The 17,431-nt window shown below is 45.1% G+C and overlaps 1 pseudogene; it reads left to right on the plus strand.

The window, feature by feature from the left end:
- The first annotated feature begins 8,733 nt into the window (after positions 1-8,733).
- LOC143285939 (uncharacterized) lies at positions 8,734-14,010 on the plus strand (annotated as a pseudogene).
- Positions 14,011-17,431: the final 3,421 nt, after the last annotated feature.

The raw sequence follows: 17,431 nt of genomic DNA on the forward strand, positions 1-17,431 counted from the left end.
ATTTGGTGTGTGGGTGGGTGTGCAGTATCAGTATCAGTAGCTCAAGGAGGCGTCACTGCGTTCGGACAAATCCATATACGCTACACCACATCTGCCAAGCAGATGCCTGACCAGCAGCGTAACCCAACGCGCTTAAAAGGTTGCCAACAGCACCCGGTGTTCCCAGGCGGTCACCCATCCAAGTACTAACCGGGCCCGACGTTGCTTAACTTCGGTGATCGGACGAGAACCGGTGTTAAGATAAGATAAGATAAGAATAACTTTATTATCTCCAACTGGAGAAATTTGGCCAGGTGCATTATCACAACATAAACAAGTAAACAACATGGGGACCATAACTGTAAAAGCCAACAACAGCCCCTACAAATATTACGAAGATACAAATGTAAAATAATATCACATACATCGTTTCATACATACATCCACACACTGCAGGTAATAACTAGTATTCTTGATGTAAAAACAGAAAGAATTAAGAAACATTATTTGAATATAATTATAAATAGCCTACTATACTGCACATTGATTATAATAGACAGATAAGATAAGAATAAAGATGAATTGCGGAAAACCACAATCAGATAATCAGCACACACCCGCACCGCACCCCCCACCCACCCACCCACCACCACCCACCCCACACGCGCGGATAACTTGATTAAACAAGAGTAATAAACATATGTTCTCAAATAAAAGCATTTCACATATTCGCTTTTAAAAACATTGCAATTAATTATTACATCGTAATTATTAAACAGAAATATATTTAGAATATGGACGTTAGCATTAGACATATTCATTGTACATTCATCCTGCATATTCTTCCTACATATTGCACATTCATTATAACCAGTTGTCACGTTTTAAGCTCAGTAAACACACACACACACACACACACACACACACACACACACACACACCACAACTAGAACAAGGTATAGCCTATCATGCACGGACACAGTTCTCAAGAATTTAAAAGGTGGATTGAACGTGGAATAAAAGTCTTCAGAGCTCTGGATTTCAACTTAAAAGTTCTGTAGCGTCGTCCTGATGGCAATAGCTCATAATACTTTGCTAAAATATGGGTGTCGTCAGTTGCTATCTGCCTGCTTTTTTTAACCACTCGACTTTCATACAGCTCTTGCATACTAGCTTGTTTCACTCCCACAATTTTACTGCATACACTCATGACATCGTTCAAAACACGCTTACTCCTCACTCCCAAACTTCCATACCAGCACATAAATGAAACTGTAAGCACGGACTCGATACAACATCGATAATAACTTTGAAGAATATTTGAATTTATACTAACATTTCTAAGCTTCTGTAAACAAAATATTCTAGATTGACATTTCTTATGAATGGAATCAACATTTCTGTCAAAAGTCAGCTTATTGTCTAAGATGGTCCCTAAATATCTATATTCATTGACCCTCTCCACTGTTTGACCATCAATAACAAGGTCAGCTACAGGCAAGGGGTCTTTCCGAAAATCGATTAACATTTCTTTTGTTTTCAATACGTTGAGATCCAGATAGTTTTTCTCACACCAGGAACAGAACTTTTTAATTTCACTGAAATAAATAGCATCAGAGTTGGACAGATCTTCAATTGCTGAATCATCAGAATATTTTATGACAGGAGTTTCCTCCGTGCCTCTGCAGTCATTTGTGTACAGTGTAAAAAGAACAGGGGACAGCACTGTACCTTGGGGTGCACCAGTAGAAGTAGATTTTAGAGAAGAGTGGGCAGAATGAAAGCGGACGGACTGAGTTCTATTGAGAAGAAAACTTACTATCCAAAGAGTAAGCTTCGGATCAACATCCATGCCTAGCAGTTTGAGGGCAAGGAGATGAGGTTGTATTGTGTTAAAAGCAGAAGAGAAGTCAACAAAAAGGATACGAACGAAAGATCCCGTGTTATTCAAATGAAGGAAAGCATTATGGAGGAGAGTTAGGATAGCATCGTCAGTACTTCTGTGTGCTTTATAAGCAAACTGAAGAGAGTCAAGCTGCTGTTCAGTGAAAGAAAGAAGATGTCGGAGAATAATTTTTTCAACGTGGTATGGCCGTTGGCAAAGAAACGCCCAAATGTGGGGCACGAACCCACGACCCTGGGATTAAGAGTCCCATGCTCTACCGACTGAGCTAACCGGGCAGATGTGGGTGTGCGTGTTGATGTTCGTAACATCTTGTCCCTTTGAATTCAGCGTAGAACGACCTGTTTTAAGGTGTCAGGGCAGAGAGAGGAAGGGAGGGAGAGGAGGGGGCGGGGGTGTGGGGGGTGGGGTGCGGGGGAGAGGAAGGGGGGTGGGAGTGCGTGACGGCGGGGGGACGGTGGAGGGGGGGATTTGACGCAAGTCTTCAACACTCGGACCAAGAGACAGCTATATTCGGTGTGATGTTCTGAGATGAACAAGCTGGATGTGATGTTGTCGTTTTCTCATTATGCTTACACTATGGTATTGTAATTACATTTAGTTGGTATTGTATTGTATTGTATTGTATTGTATCCTGTCCTATCCTATCGTATAGTGTTATCGTATACGTCTTGTATTGTACTGTATTGTCACATCTATTCTCAGGGTATATTTCTCATCGCTGTCCAAAAAGAAGAGTACATTGGCACAATGCAATGCCACCACCCTTTTTTCTTTTTTAAATCCCGTTCACCCCCACCCACCCCCCTCCACCTCCACCCCTCCTCCTCCCTCCCCGCCATCTTCCCTATCCTCCACCCCACCCCCCACCCCTTTTTTTTTCTTCATATCTTATTCTTGCTAATACACGTGTTATTATTTTGTTGTTGTTTAATCGCCAAGAGAGAGAGAGGGTGAGGGAGAGAAAGAAAGAAAGAGACTATGTGTGTGTCCATGTGTGTGTGGGGTGTGGGTGGGGGGGATGTTGGAGGTGGGGGTTGAGGGAGGCGAAGGAGTCTATTTTTGTAGCTTTTTTTTTTTTTTTTTTTTTTTTTAAATTCTGGCCTAGTCTTCGGTTAAATATAACAAATTTCAGTTCAGATTGTGTTGTTGGAAAAAGAGGACCATTTTTTGTTTTCACCCCTCCTATGTTCGTGCACAAAGGGGAACGTTGACATGCGGACAACAGTCACGGACAATTGCTGGACCAAATGGGCGCTGTTCTCATAATTATGATTATAATTATAAACAGACATAACGATGTTACCGACAAGATGGTCTTCTGTCTGTTGTTGTTATTTGTTTAGCTGTTTTGGTAAGATTTATCACTTTTTTTGTGTGTGTGTTTTTGGTGGGGTTGTTTTTTTGGTGTTTTTTTTTCGATTTTTCTCACTCCATCACCCAGGTGTATACTGGAACCTTTGGGAAGGTTTAAACAGCGGAAAGAGAGAGATGGGCCCCGCCTGCCTATGCCCAGCCCTACTAGACACAGTGAATATGAATTCACTCCCTCCCCACCCCCACCCACACAACCAACACCCCCCACGCCCCCTTGGCCATCAAAGGCTAAGCGACCTTTAAACAAGAGTAACCAGAACTGACCTGCATATTTATTTTGAAGATGAGCAGTATAATTATGATGGACGGTGATTGTACCATTGGACTGTCGGATGCTTGTATCATTGCGATTGATTTAGGAACTCGAAACACACTGACTTTGTTCATGATTCACAGTAATCATGTCTTTGTTCCATCCTCATTCTTCTTCCTTTGTATTGGTATTTCTTTTTATCACAACAGATTTCTCTGTGTGAAATTCGGGCTGCTCTCCCCCCAGGGAGAGCACGTCGCTACACTACAGCGCCACCCTTTTTTTTTTCTTTCTTTTTTTTTTTCTTCCTGCATGCAGTTTTATTTGTTTTTTTCCTATCGAAGTGGATTTTTCTACAGAATTTTGCCAGGAACAACCCTTTTGTTGTCGTGGGTTCTTTTACGTCCGCTAAATGCATGCTGTACACGGGACCTCGGTTTATCGTCTCATCCGAATGACTAGCGTCTACACCACTACTCAAGATCTAGTGGAGGGGGGTGGGGGTGGTGGGCGGGGGGTCGGCGGGGGTGGGAGGGGGATATCGGCAGCCGAGCCGTGATTCGAACCAACGCGCTCAGATTCTCTCGCTTCCCAGGCGGACGCGTTACCTCTACGCCATCACTCCACATATGATAGTGATGATGAATGATCAGCTTTTTGATGTTGGTGATAAAGAAGAGGATGATGGTGTTGTTGCTTTGGGTTTGCTACAGTGGGATCTGTACAGGTTCAGAGAATGCGACTGTGTGAGATGTGGGATGATGATGATGAAGAAGATGATGACGATGACAATGACGATGACGATGAAGATGGTGATGATGATGAAGATGAAGGTGATGAAGATTATGACGATGATGATTATGATGATGATGATGATGATGATCCAGGTTGCTGTAATGTTGGAGATAATGATGGTTGTGATGATGATAATAATAATGAGGAGGAGGAGGACGACGACGACGACGATGACGATGATGATCGTGATAGTGGTAATATTGAAGATAGTGATGATGATGATCATCATGTTGAAGACCACAGCGATGATGATAATGGTGGTGGTGGTGATGGTGATGATGACGACGACGACGAAGACGACGACGACGATGATCGTGATAGTGGTGATACTGAAGATGATGATGATGATGACGACGACGACGATGACGATGATGACGACGACGACGACGACCATTAATTTTGTGGTCAGACTATATATGAAACAGTGCGGTATGGGGTAGGCATGATTTTGTTATTAACATTTTAGGTGACATGCCGTTTCCTGTCTGTGAGGTTTTTGTCTCACCCGCTGTGCAAGACTGAAATAGATGATTTCGAGATTGGAGATTTCGTTTTAAATTAAACAAACTCGGAACTTGTGTGAAAAAAATAAACGTTGGACTATTGTATGCCACGTTTGTGTGTGTGTGTGTGTGTGTGTGTGTGTGTGTGTGTGTGTGTGTGTGTGTTAGTGTGTGTGTGTGTGTGTGTGTGTGTGTGTGCTCGCATTGAGATGAAAGTTGGCGTATGACCCTATTACCCTTTCTCCTCCCTCTCTGTCTGTCTCTTTGTCTCTACCTCACTCTGTCTCTCCACCCCACCACCCCCACTCACTCTCTTTCTCACTCTCCTTATCCCATATCTTTCTCTCCCCCTCTCACAGTCTCAATATCTTCTCTCAATCTCTCTATTCTCTTCAAAAAGACATCTCTCTCTCCCTCTCTCTCTCCTTCCTTCCCTACACACACTAACACACTAATTCTCTCTCTCTCTCTATCCTTCCCTCTCTCTCTCCCCTCTCTCTCTCCCCCTCTCTCTCCCCCTCTCTCTCCCTCTCCCCTTCTCTCTCCCTCCCTCCCTCTCTCTCCCTCTCCCCCTCTCCCTCTCTCTCCCCTCCCTCTTTCTCTCTCCACCTCTGTCACCATTTACAATACAGAGTTGTGTGTTTCTGAAAGAATCTTCTTCGGTTTTGTTCTCCTGTCAAGTTTGGTCTTTTTTTTCTGTCCCCATCATCTGCACCGTGTCAGTGACATTACTCCCACGCCGCTCATTTAGATTCCTCCATGCACAGCCACACCCGGGTTCGTCCGTCACAGTTCCAGCGTCGGCAGACCGCAGGGAACCATCGATGTGAGGTCGCCAGGAGACCACACGCCAGAGGAGACCCTGCACTGCTGCTGATGAGTCATTTCGGTGGTGTTCAGTGGTGCCTGTTCTGATTTAACGTACTTAGGACACCACCTACTAAGCCCCCATACTAACGACAATGGCTTAGTCGCGGAGCCACACTGAGTGAGCGTCCCTCCCAGAGTGGAGACCGCCACCACGTCCCTCAAACAACGGCCCCCCGTGAATCTGCCGACACTGAAGACATTGACAGGACTCACCCCAAGCACGAAAGTGGAGGGGTATCGAAACTGAGGTCACCATGAGAGCAGGGCATGAAAGGCCACAGACTTTGCGACTGTTTTGTTTATATTGATGATGATGGAGGAGGAGGAGGAGGAGGATGACGATGACGATGTTGCTATGGAGGTCCATATTTGGTTTGGGACTGCATGACAAGGCTGTACTCTACGCTTCCTGTCATAATGATATCCCGGCGTTAACCAGGCCTGAGAGATACAGACACTTGCAGTGTTGGTCAGGTAATTAGAGCAACACACCCAAAGACGCATCCTTGAAGTGGATGACACTCGACTGTGTGGTCCCAGTCTCCCCGGACTATAAATGGCGGGCGATTTGAATCAAGCCAGTTTCTCACCAGAGTCTGACACTGTGACGTCGGTGAAGGTTTATTCAAAATAAAAGCCTAATAAAGCTACGGTTTGGCTTCATTTATGGCAGAGAGCGAGATTTGCCTAGCAGCTTCCAATCTAGACCTGAATTGACTTTGGAAAGTACAAAATGTGTCAGCTACACGTAATACAAAATTTGAATGCAGAGAAAAGGGGCGAAGCTAGAGCCGTTTGTGTTTGCGCTGGACGTGTCTGTCAGATAAAAATAGCACCAGCACGTGGTACTGTCCGGTGAGAATTGGAAAGCATGCAGACAGCCCCTCGACGTTGGCAACCGTAAACGACCACATTGTTTGTAAAACATGCAAACGGAGAGAAATATGACGATCTACTAACTTTTCACCACCACATGTGACCCATGTAGGGAAGGTCGTCTGGATTTGGATACAAGTCCCGTACAACTTTCAGCACACAGTCCGGCATGATTTCCCGCACCACTTCCACAATACTCTCGTCCACATTATCTCCAGTCATAATCCTCGCCTTTTTCCTCACGTAAGATGGATGACGCCAGGCATTCCTCCTTTCCAATAACGACCAAAAACGTCTGTACATTTTCTTCCTAATCCCGGAATTTCTTAGATGGGGTGACTGGCCATTTCCTAACCACGACTGGGGGTTCGCTGTCACACACGGTAAACAAAAGCAGAACCGACATTCTCCTTCCCTCACTTCAGAATCTTCACTAGCGGCCGGGTCATCACTAAACGAATTACTAGCATCGAAGGCAGAACAAGCGACAGAGTTTGAAGCACTGCTTTCACTGCCACCTGACTGAAGAACAGAGGCAGGTTGTACTTGAGCAGCACTATCCCTCAACACGGAGCTGCTCCCTGATGACACGGCACTGTCATTTGTCACTGACGGCGCTCCTGCCGCCAGCACCGGCAACAACACATGTCCAGAATCTTCCACATCTACCTCAGCTGACTGAGCACCAGCAGAACTCAACCAAGACAAATCCAATGGCCAGCCTTTTTCAACGAACAGTTGTCTTATAGCTTCCACCTGATCAGAGTCCAGATTGGGAATTATAAAGTCGGATTTCATCCTCACATTCTCAGATGCACTCTCGTTCTGGTTTTCGTACAGGTTTTCCCCAACGACTCAAAACTAGCGCCCAAACTGCATGAATGCAGCCAGTTCAAGCCAGTCTCTCAGTCCTGCACCTAACCCACCCTGACCAGCTCCTTCGGGAGTCCCTCCTCAGGGATGTGGCCAATAAAAATCACTGAAGCAATCACTTTCATAGACAGTGTGGGTCGAAGGCCCCACTTTTTGTTTCTAGACTGGTTACAAACCTATCCCCCGCATCCCCCGCACTTCCGCAGCTGTCATCACCCGAGATTGGCTGTGAGGTACCGTTAGGGATAACTGGAATGTGGCCCACTTTCGTTTTCTGATTTCTACATAGACTGTAAGAGGAATACCATGGAACCACATGGCTAAAGTACTGGGCATCTCTCCTTGAATGGGCCTCAGTATGTTTCATAGACATTTCCTGTGTTTGGACCAAGCACATTATTAGAAAGGGGGGTTTACTTTGGAATGAATTGCTAAGTGTACTCTCTAACTATTGCACTCTGCAGACTGTCCAACCCAAAATAAGAAATGGAAGGAACTGAGACACACACCTTTCCCCTCTGCCCCCCCCCCCCCCCCCCCCCCCCCCCCCCCCCCCCCCCCTTCAATCTCGGCGCGATATTTGAACAGCTTTGTCTGCGCATTTGCACTGAGAAAGTGTTGTTTTTTTTCCTTTGTAAATTCCATTACAATTTGTTGGCATTGGAATGTCAATTTTATATGAAAGTGGTGGTCAGGTAGAACTGATGTTTCTGTAGCAAGGCTGTCATGTGCCAAGGTTCAGTGTTATACTGAGGTGTGCTGACAAAACTTTTTCAGTTGGATCTTTGGTTTTCTGTAACTTGCTCTTGTTCAGGTTCCATTTTGGCACAATGGAAGACATTACTAACGGCCAGAAAAGAAAGTACTATAAAGACAATCCTGAGGCTGTAAAACGCAGACGAGAAAAAGCAAAGGAACGTGGAGACAAAGGGGCACCAACAGGAATTTTCTATTATACCTGTGACTCTGCAGAAGAAATAGCAGAAATTCATAATAAGATCCAACGTGTGAAAAGTGCTATTGGTGGTGGCAATGCAAAGCTATGTTCTAACAAGAGGATGTTTTCAGAAGTGCTGCAGTATTATATCGCTAAAAACCTCACAACAACAGAAGAGACTGTTGGTGACACTGAAACTGACGGACGTCCACATTTTCTGGACAATTCTTTTCTCAAATGTGAAGACTTTGTATCCAGCAAAGAACAGTTATTTGTTTGTGCGTCCTCCTCTTTGGAATCGCTTGTGAACAGAGTATAGCTACATTCCAGGGCATGTAAACACTCACTGGAGACCAAGAGGGGCAGGATGATGGGGCATGTGGCAGAGATTTCTGCCAAGTGTAGCGGCGGCCATGGCCTCACCTGGCATTCCTCTCCCTATCTTGGGGACAGGTTTCTGGTCAACCGGCGGCTAGCTCATGCCTACTACATCTGTGGCATCATGCCAGTACAGTATGAGAGATTTGTCAAGGCAGGGTGCTTCGGTCAGCTGGGGGAGGACTACTTGAATGAATTTTTCAAGCCCTACAGTGCCTGTGTGAAGTCCCTGTCTGAGGAGTCGTGCCATGACGCCCTCCTGGAAGAGATTCCTCAGTACCCGGACATGGATGGGATCAACATCCTCACAGACGCTCGACACGCCACACGGAAAAACTCAAAGTATTCTGACATTATTTGCCTTGGTGGACAGAGCCACAAAGTCCTTGACTTTGAGACTGTGTGTCGGCGTGAGGAGCCAAGTGCCCAGAAACATGAGCTCTTAGGGACACAAAGGATATACCAGCGTCTCGAAGCAAAGGAGGGGGGAACAGTGCACATCAGAGTCCACTGCCACGACAGAAATGCCAGTGTGAACAAGTGGGTGGCAGACAACAAACCAGACACAGAAAGTACCAATGACACGTGGCACGCCTCGAAAAATGTGGTCAAAGAGCTGAAATCTGTGTGCATTGGGCCCCGATACATGGAGGGTAAGACCTGGCACCCCCAGCTGTCTGACAAGGCCGGCTCGATCAAGACACACTTTTACTGGGCCATGAAAAACTGTGATGGCAACGCTGAGAAGTTGAAAGCTATGATCATCAACATCGTGGATACAAAGGCCACCACAGCAATTGCTCTCCACCTTCTCGCTGCCACACTGACCCAAATTATGAGCCCAGTAAGTGTGTTATTGATGACCCCAAGGCAGAGTTGCTGCTACGTCAGGCCCTTCAGAAAACCCTCATCTACAAAACTGCCCATGACTACGTGCACTGCATGGACACATTCTTTGTGGAATCCTTCAACAACACCATGTTGCAGTACCACGATAAACGGCCGGGAAGCCACTTTGGGGAAGCGACCTACAAACTCCGCACCTGCCTCTCTGTCTTGGACTGGAATGATCACATAAACAGCCGGCGAGTGACCTCCACAAAAACTGTGATTGACGCTCGTAACCCCCGGCGCCAGTCTGAAGTGAGAGTGCTGGAGAGGAAGCAGTTTCGGTTTTGGGAGCAGGTGTGGCAGGAGTACACGGATATCTTTCTCCGCTAACAGTGAGTCGGTCTTTATTTTGCTTTCACCTCCCGCATGTTTACATTTCTACCGGACACGTGCTCGCGCTTTTTATAGATAAACTCCGCCCCTTTCCCTTTTATGGATAGGCTCTAGTGCGCATGCGCAACCGAAACCTTGCTCTCGGGAGTTAAGACTTTACAACTCTGGGTAGGAGCCGGCCACGGGCCGAAAAACCCACCTCCGCTGGGATTCGAACCCGTGTCCTCCCAGCCGTCAGTCCGCGACGCTAACCACTTCGCCACGGCAGCTGGTTGATTTTTTTTTTTTTTTTTTTTTTTTAGCTCCTCAGTCTACGCGATTACTACGCCGCCATCATTTTCTGACACTGATCCCCCCTACTAAAAGGGCAACTACCCTGCCTTCCAGCGATTATTTGCCGCACCAAAATGCCGCCCTTGGTTTCAGACGCTGGGGTATCTTCCTATAAAAAAAAACAAGAGAGGCAAGGCCTTCAAGACTCACTTGTGACAGAGTAAAACACAGATGAGAAAGATCAGTTTAAAGCAAATTAAGTCCCCTAGCATTAATTACAGAGTAATTTCCTTTTTTTACTATCTGCACCAAAACGTTTGCAAAATAAATAAAACTTCCATGCTTAGCAAATGAATACAAAAAATATAAATATAACAGTAAATGCAGTTTGCATATAATTAGGCTTCATTATTAATTTTTTGTGCCCATCCCAGAGGTGCAATATTGTTTTAAACAAGATGACTGGAAAGAACTGAATTTTTCCTATTTTTATGCCTAATTTGGTGTCAACTGACAAAGTATTTGCAGAGAAAATGTCAATGTTAAAGTTTACCACGGACACACACACACACACACACACACACACACACAGACGACCGAACACCGGGTTAAAACATAGACTCACTTTGTTTACACAAGTGAGTCAATAAATAAATAAAAGTAGCCATTACCTATACATCTTTTGATTTCTTATTTTTAAAGACACAAACTTTTGTGTTTTTTTTTAAAGAAATATAAATTGTTTTTGTTTGTTTTGTTTTTTTCAAAGTATCGCCACAGGTTGCAAGTTTACTGGATTTTTTTTTTTTCTGTGTCAGTTTCAGTTTCATAATCAGTTTCATTTTCAACTAGGCGTCATAGGACCTTAACAGATTCATAACATACGCTACGCCACATCTGTTAAAAACAACAACAGGACCTTAACAGATTCATAACATACGCTACGCCACATCTGTTAAAAACAACAACAGGACCTTAACAGATTCATAACATACGCTACGCCACATCTGTTAAAAACAACAACAGGACCTTAACAGATTCATAACATACGCTACGCCACATCTGTTAAAAACAACAACAGGACCTTAACAGATTCATAACATACGCTACACCACATCTGTTAAAAACAACAACAACAACAACCAGTTACGTGTGTTGGAGTGCTGCAACAGATGGGGTAATACGACGGGCTGGCACTGCCAAGCCGATATAAATAGCAGAGAAAAATACACAGCTGAGACGGCCATAGAAAAGGTCGTCAGACAGATAAAGAAACCGAGACAAGAGAAAGAGGCTGCTGTTGAGATAAAAAAAAAAAATTATATATATATATATATATATATATATAAACAGACACATAACTGATTCTCAGTCATTCTTTCGTGTTATTGTCTCTTTTACAGCAAACAAGTGTGTGTGTGTGTGTGTGTGTGTGTGTGTGTGTGTGTGTGTGTGTGTGTGTGTGTTAGGGCTCGCGTACGTTTATGTTTATTTCTGTGTGCTTTCATATCTGTGAAACTGCATGTTTGTTGCATATCTGCTATGCATGTGTGTGTGTATGTGTGTGTGCGTGTGCGTGTGCGTGTGTGTGTGTGTGTGTGCGAATGTGTGTCTGCATGTTTTACATTTGCTTATTTAGCATCATTGTTGTCTTATAATTCATTTTCATTTACTGTTATTATGATACTTTTTTTTTTTCTCAAAGCCTGACTAAGCGCGTTGGGTCACGCTGCTGGTCACGCATCTGCTTGGCAGATGTGGTGTAGCGCATATGGATTTGACCGAACGCAGTGACGCCTCCTTGAGCTACTCATACTGATACTGATACCAGCAAACGGTGAAATGAAAGACAAAGTTGCAACTCTTAAAGTCTTAACTCCCGAGAGCAAGGTTTCGGTTGCGCATGCGCACTAGAGCCTATCCATAAAAGGGAAAGGGGCGGAGTTTATAAAAAGCGCGAGCACGTGTCCGGTAGGTTAGTAGATCGTCATATTTCTCTCCGTTTGCATGTTTTACAAACAATGTGGTCGTTTACGGTTGCCAACGTCGAGGGGCTGTCTGCATGCTTTCCAATTCTCACCGGACAGTACCACGTGCTGGTGCTATTTTTATCTGACAGACACGTCCAGCGCAAACACAAACGGCTCTAGCTCCGCCCCTTTTCTCTGCATTCAAATTTTGTATTACGTGTAGCTGACACATTTTGTACTTTCCAAAGTCAATTCAGGTCTAGATTGGAAGCTGCTAGGCAAATCTCGCTCTCTGCCATAAATGAAGCCAAACCGTAGCTTTATTAGGCTTTTATTTTGAATAAACCTTCACCGACGTCACAGTGTCAGACTCTGGTGAGAAACTGGCTCGATTCAAATCGCCCGCCATTTATAGTCCGGTTCAGGCTTTAACAGCACGGATCGAGCGAAAGTGATAATCAAAGTATAAATGATAGTCGTGTTCGACTGTGACCATCAAAACAGCAGGGGAAGCTGCTTCTTCTTCTGCGTTCACTCGAATGCACACGAGTGGGCTTTTACGTGTATGACCGTTTTTACCCCGCCATGTAGGCAGCCATACTCCGTTTTCGGGGGTGTGCATGCTGGGTATGTTCTTGTTTCCATAACCCACCGAACGCTGACATGGATTACAGGATCTTTAACGTGCGTATTTGATCTCCTGCTTGCATATACACACGAAGGGGGTTCAGGCACTAGCAGGTCTGCACATATGTTGACCTGGGAGATCGTAAAAATCTCCACCCTTTACCCACCAGGCGCCGTCACCGTGAATCGAACCCGGGACCCTCAGATTGACAGTTCAGCGCTTTAACCACTCGGCTATTGCGCCCGTCAGCAGGGGAAGCAACTGCTGTCCCGACTATCTGGGCTAGAATTCGATTATAATGGAGAGTGTCTTGCCCAAGTTACATCCCCACTCTCTCGGCCAAGAGGGTTTTAGGACAGTCGGTGTTGGGGTGGTTCCCAAAGGCCAACTAGCCCCCAAGGCTGCAACACTAAGAGCCAGTGCAATTTTGCCTCCTAGTTTGAGAGTCATAGTGCTTCACAGAAGCTGTAAATGGTTTCCCATTGCAATGGAGAAACCAGTCATTGTCCTTGAACATTTTTAAAGCGATTTCAAACCAATCAAGACGCTTCACGTCACACACACACACCAAAAAGCAGTGTGCCTCCCTCGATGTTTCTGTAGGGTTTTGTTGTTTTTTTTATTTTGGGGGTGTGTGTTGTTTTTTTAACCACTTTCCTCTGGATAATACGTCACAGGTCTTTCCTTAGAAATGAGATGCTTCAGAAGACTGCTTGGCATCTCTTACAAAGACCACATAACCAATGAGGAAGTCAAAAACAGAATAAGGCAATCCATTGGTCCCTATGAAGATCTTCTCACCACCATCAAGAGGCGCAAATTAAAATGGTTCGGCCACGTAACAAGAGGAGAGGGGCTTGCCAAGACAGTGCTCCAGGGAACAGTCAGAGGAGGAAGGAAGAGAGGAAGACAGAAGAAGAGATGGGAAGACAACATCACAGAATGGACAGGATTGAAGCTGAGCGAGGCGGTCAAATGTGCGAAAGACAGGGATGGATGGAGAGGACTGGTTGACAGGTCATCTGTAGCGCCCCAACGGCAACCGCCATGGGGCAGCTGAGCTGAGCTGAACTGAGCTGAGGGATACGTCATAGATCTGACGTTTTGTTCACTTTATTTCATTGTCAAGCCAAGTTGAGAAATCTCATATGCGGTTTCAGCACTGTACTGACGTAGGCCCTCAGAAGAAAGAAAAGAAAATCCATGCCAGAGGACTGATGTTAACACAGCAAAATAACGTGACATGTACAGTGGCGTTGTGACAGAATATTACAGAATTTTTTTATATGGATGTGAGACATGGACACTGATGGCAGAAACAGAATAATAACAGTAAATGAAACAGAAAGAAGAATCCAAGCATTCGAAACCAAGTGCTTGAGGAGACTACTACACATCTCCTACAAGGAGCACAAGACCAATGTCTATGTGCGGAACCTGGTCAGCAACCTTGTTGGGCCCCAAGAACCACTGCTGGCGACTGTCAAACGACGGAAGATGGCATGGTTTGGTCACGTCATACGACATAACACCCTCTCCAAAACCATCCTGCAAGGGACTGTAGAGGGAGGGCGCAGACGGGGGCGGCAGAGAAAGAGCTGGTCCGACAACGTCAAGGAATGGACCAAAATGACGATGCCAGATCATCTCACGACAGCTGCCAACAGAACGGCGTGGCGAGCTATGACATCTTCCTCATGTCCCCCCAACGACCCCAGCGGTCGAGGGAATGAGTGAGATTACAGAATTAAAGAGGAGCTGGGTGTATGAAGAGATCAAATCAAATCAAAAAGCCAGCTGGTAGTCGTGAAAACTCAGTCCTTCTCACTAATAATAAGCACTAGTATATGTTCAGATGTTCAGAACAAGTGGCATGGATTTCTGTGTAAAAGGAGAAAAAAAAAACGAACCTGCCTAAAACTTCCCAGTGTCTACGATATGCACAACTGGCGGTCAACACATGACATCGCCCCGAGTGATCAGTTTCACTCTTCAGTTTTTGCAAGGGACTTAATCGTGTCGTAGCCTGCCGACGTGACTGTGTTGACTTCGTTGTCTCCCTTGTATTGTGGTTTTTTTGCGTGCACTGTGTGGGTCTGTGTGTATTCTACACGCAGGAACGCACACACACACACACATGAACACACTAACACTAACTCACACACAGACACACACACACACACACACACACACACTGACAAACGAATATGCACACACACATATGCACAATCTATTTGTCCACATTATACTCTCTCTCTCTCTCTCTCTCTCTCATACACACACACATGCACTCATGTATGCACAGACACGCACACACAGCACACCAGCGAACATAAAAGCATTTCGGAAATACCAGTCACATGATTTCAAGGAAATAATTGTATATATATATATATATATATATATATATATATATATATATATATATATATATATAAGTAAAATGTACGCACATAATCACACTCACACACAGACATACACATGCATGTACGTAGGTACGCACGCTTACACACACAGCGGCATATGTTACGCCAACAAATTCAGTACATTATCATTAAGATACATGAAACCAATTTCAGAATTTTTTTTTAGAAAGTCACCGTCTTCCGATCACGCACACGCACACGCACGCGCACGCACACACACGCACACACACGTGTGTGCGCGCGCGCACACACACACACACACACACACAGTGAGTAACTCTTCCTTGTGCTCAGCCACTCAATCCCACATGCATGCATAATGTCTGCACCCATGCACTCGCCACAGTGCTAGTGAAGTTCAGGTGTTGCTGGGACTTTTTTTTATATTATTATTATTATTATATTTATATAGTGCTGAATTTTGTGCAGAGACAAATCAAAGCGCTTCCGCACTAGTCACTCACACGCATGCATAACTCGAAAACTGGAAAAACTGAAGACAAGGAAGAGGCAGGGAAGGGAGGCTATTTTGAGAAGAGGTGGGTTTTAAGACCAGACTTGAAAGAGCTGAGTGCGGAGACCTAACGAAGAGAAAGAGGAAGTTCATTCCAACTGCAGCCGGAGACAGAGAAAGAACGGCGGCCAACAGTCGAGTGTTTGAGTGAATCTGGGTACGCGTAAACAGAGTGGATCGGAAGCCGATCGTAGTTAGCGAGAGTGAAGAGGCCGTGAAGGAAGGCAGCCACAGAGATAGGAAGGGGCAGATTTGTGAATACATTTGTAACAGAGTGCTAATCTTGTACTTTATTCTGTGTGAGACAGGTGGCCAGTGGAGATGTTGCAAACAGAGGTGTGATGTGCTCAGATCTTTTCTTTCTGAGAACGAGTCGGAAAGCAGAAGCAGAGCTTTGTAAACGCTGAAGGGACTGGATGGATGAACAGGCAAACCAGACAACAGAGAGTTACAGTAGTCAAGGCGAGAGAGAATGAGAGAAACGACAAATCTAGATGTTGCGTCAGTGGACAGCCGGATATTTCCGGACCCAGAACACCACACAAGATCTGATGGAGATAGGAGAAAAAAAAGTACAGGTCCTTGTAGGTAGCTCGAACCCGAACACGCTCGCTTCATAGTCGAGGTCATTACAACCAGGCCACCGTTGTTCCCTGTATAAAGAGGTTCAGCACTCTCTCAAACACAAAGACCGTGCACGCTTCTGCCAGAGAAGGGAGGCAACCAGACCCATACAGAAACGTTGGCAGGCCAAAACATGATTATGTCCCTTACAACAACTGGAAGGTGAAAGTGATCAACGCTGTCGACTTTCAAGATTTTCGTGTGCACATTTTTGTGCAGGTTCTTCGGGGGTGGGGGGGGGGGGGGGGGGGGGGGGGGGTTGACGCAGAAATTCACGCCTTTATTCTGAATATCTAACTCCCTCTCTCCTTTCCCCGAGAGAAATCAATGTTTTTTGTGTTTATATATATATATATATATATATAATTTCGCGTGTCAGTACTGACAGTATCAGTAGCTCAAGAAGGCGTCACTGCGTTTGGACAAATCCATATACCCTACACCACATCTGCAAGACGTGGGTGAATAGGGTGGGTTTTTTTTTCTTTTTGTTATGTTCTGGGGGTTTTGTTTTTTTGTTTTTTTTTTGTTTTTTGTTGTTTTTTGTTTTGTGGTTTTTTTTGCTTTTTCTCTTGGTCTCAAGGCCTGACGAAGCGCGTTGGGTTAAGCTGCTGGTCACTGAGGCATCTGCTTGGCAGATGTGCCGGTGTAGCATATATGGATTTGACCGAACGCAGTGACGCCTCCGTCCTTGAGCTACTGATACTGATACTGAGCAAGACGGCGTTGAAGAATGAGTCTTTTTAACGTCAGTAGTTCTTGTTGACCATTGAATATCATATTCCTCATGCTCTCATCGCAGGCATACCCCCCCTTCTCGCCCTTTCTCCCAAGTCTGACAGGAAAATCGAAAATCACACTGACCGTCTCGTTAAGCTTCGGATGCCGGAGACGATAAACCGAGGTCCGTTATGCAGCACGTAGCTGGCGCGCACTGAAAAAGAGCCCATGGCAACGAGAGTGTTGTTCTCAGGCTGGCAAAATCACCATGTGCTGAAAAAGAAATCCACTCTGATAGGTACACAAAT

The sequence above is a fragment of the Babylonia areolata genome, chromosome 9 (assembly GCF_041734735.1).
Source record: "Babylonia areolata isolate BAREFJ2019XMU chromosome 9, ASM4173473v1, whole genome shotgun sequence".
Classification (NCBI taxonomy): Eukaryota; Metazoa; Mollusca; class Gastropoda; order Neogastropoda; family Buccinidae; genus Babylonia; species Babylonia areolata.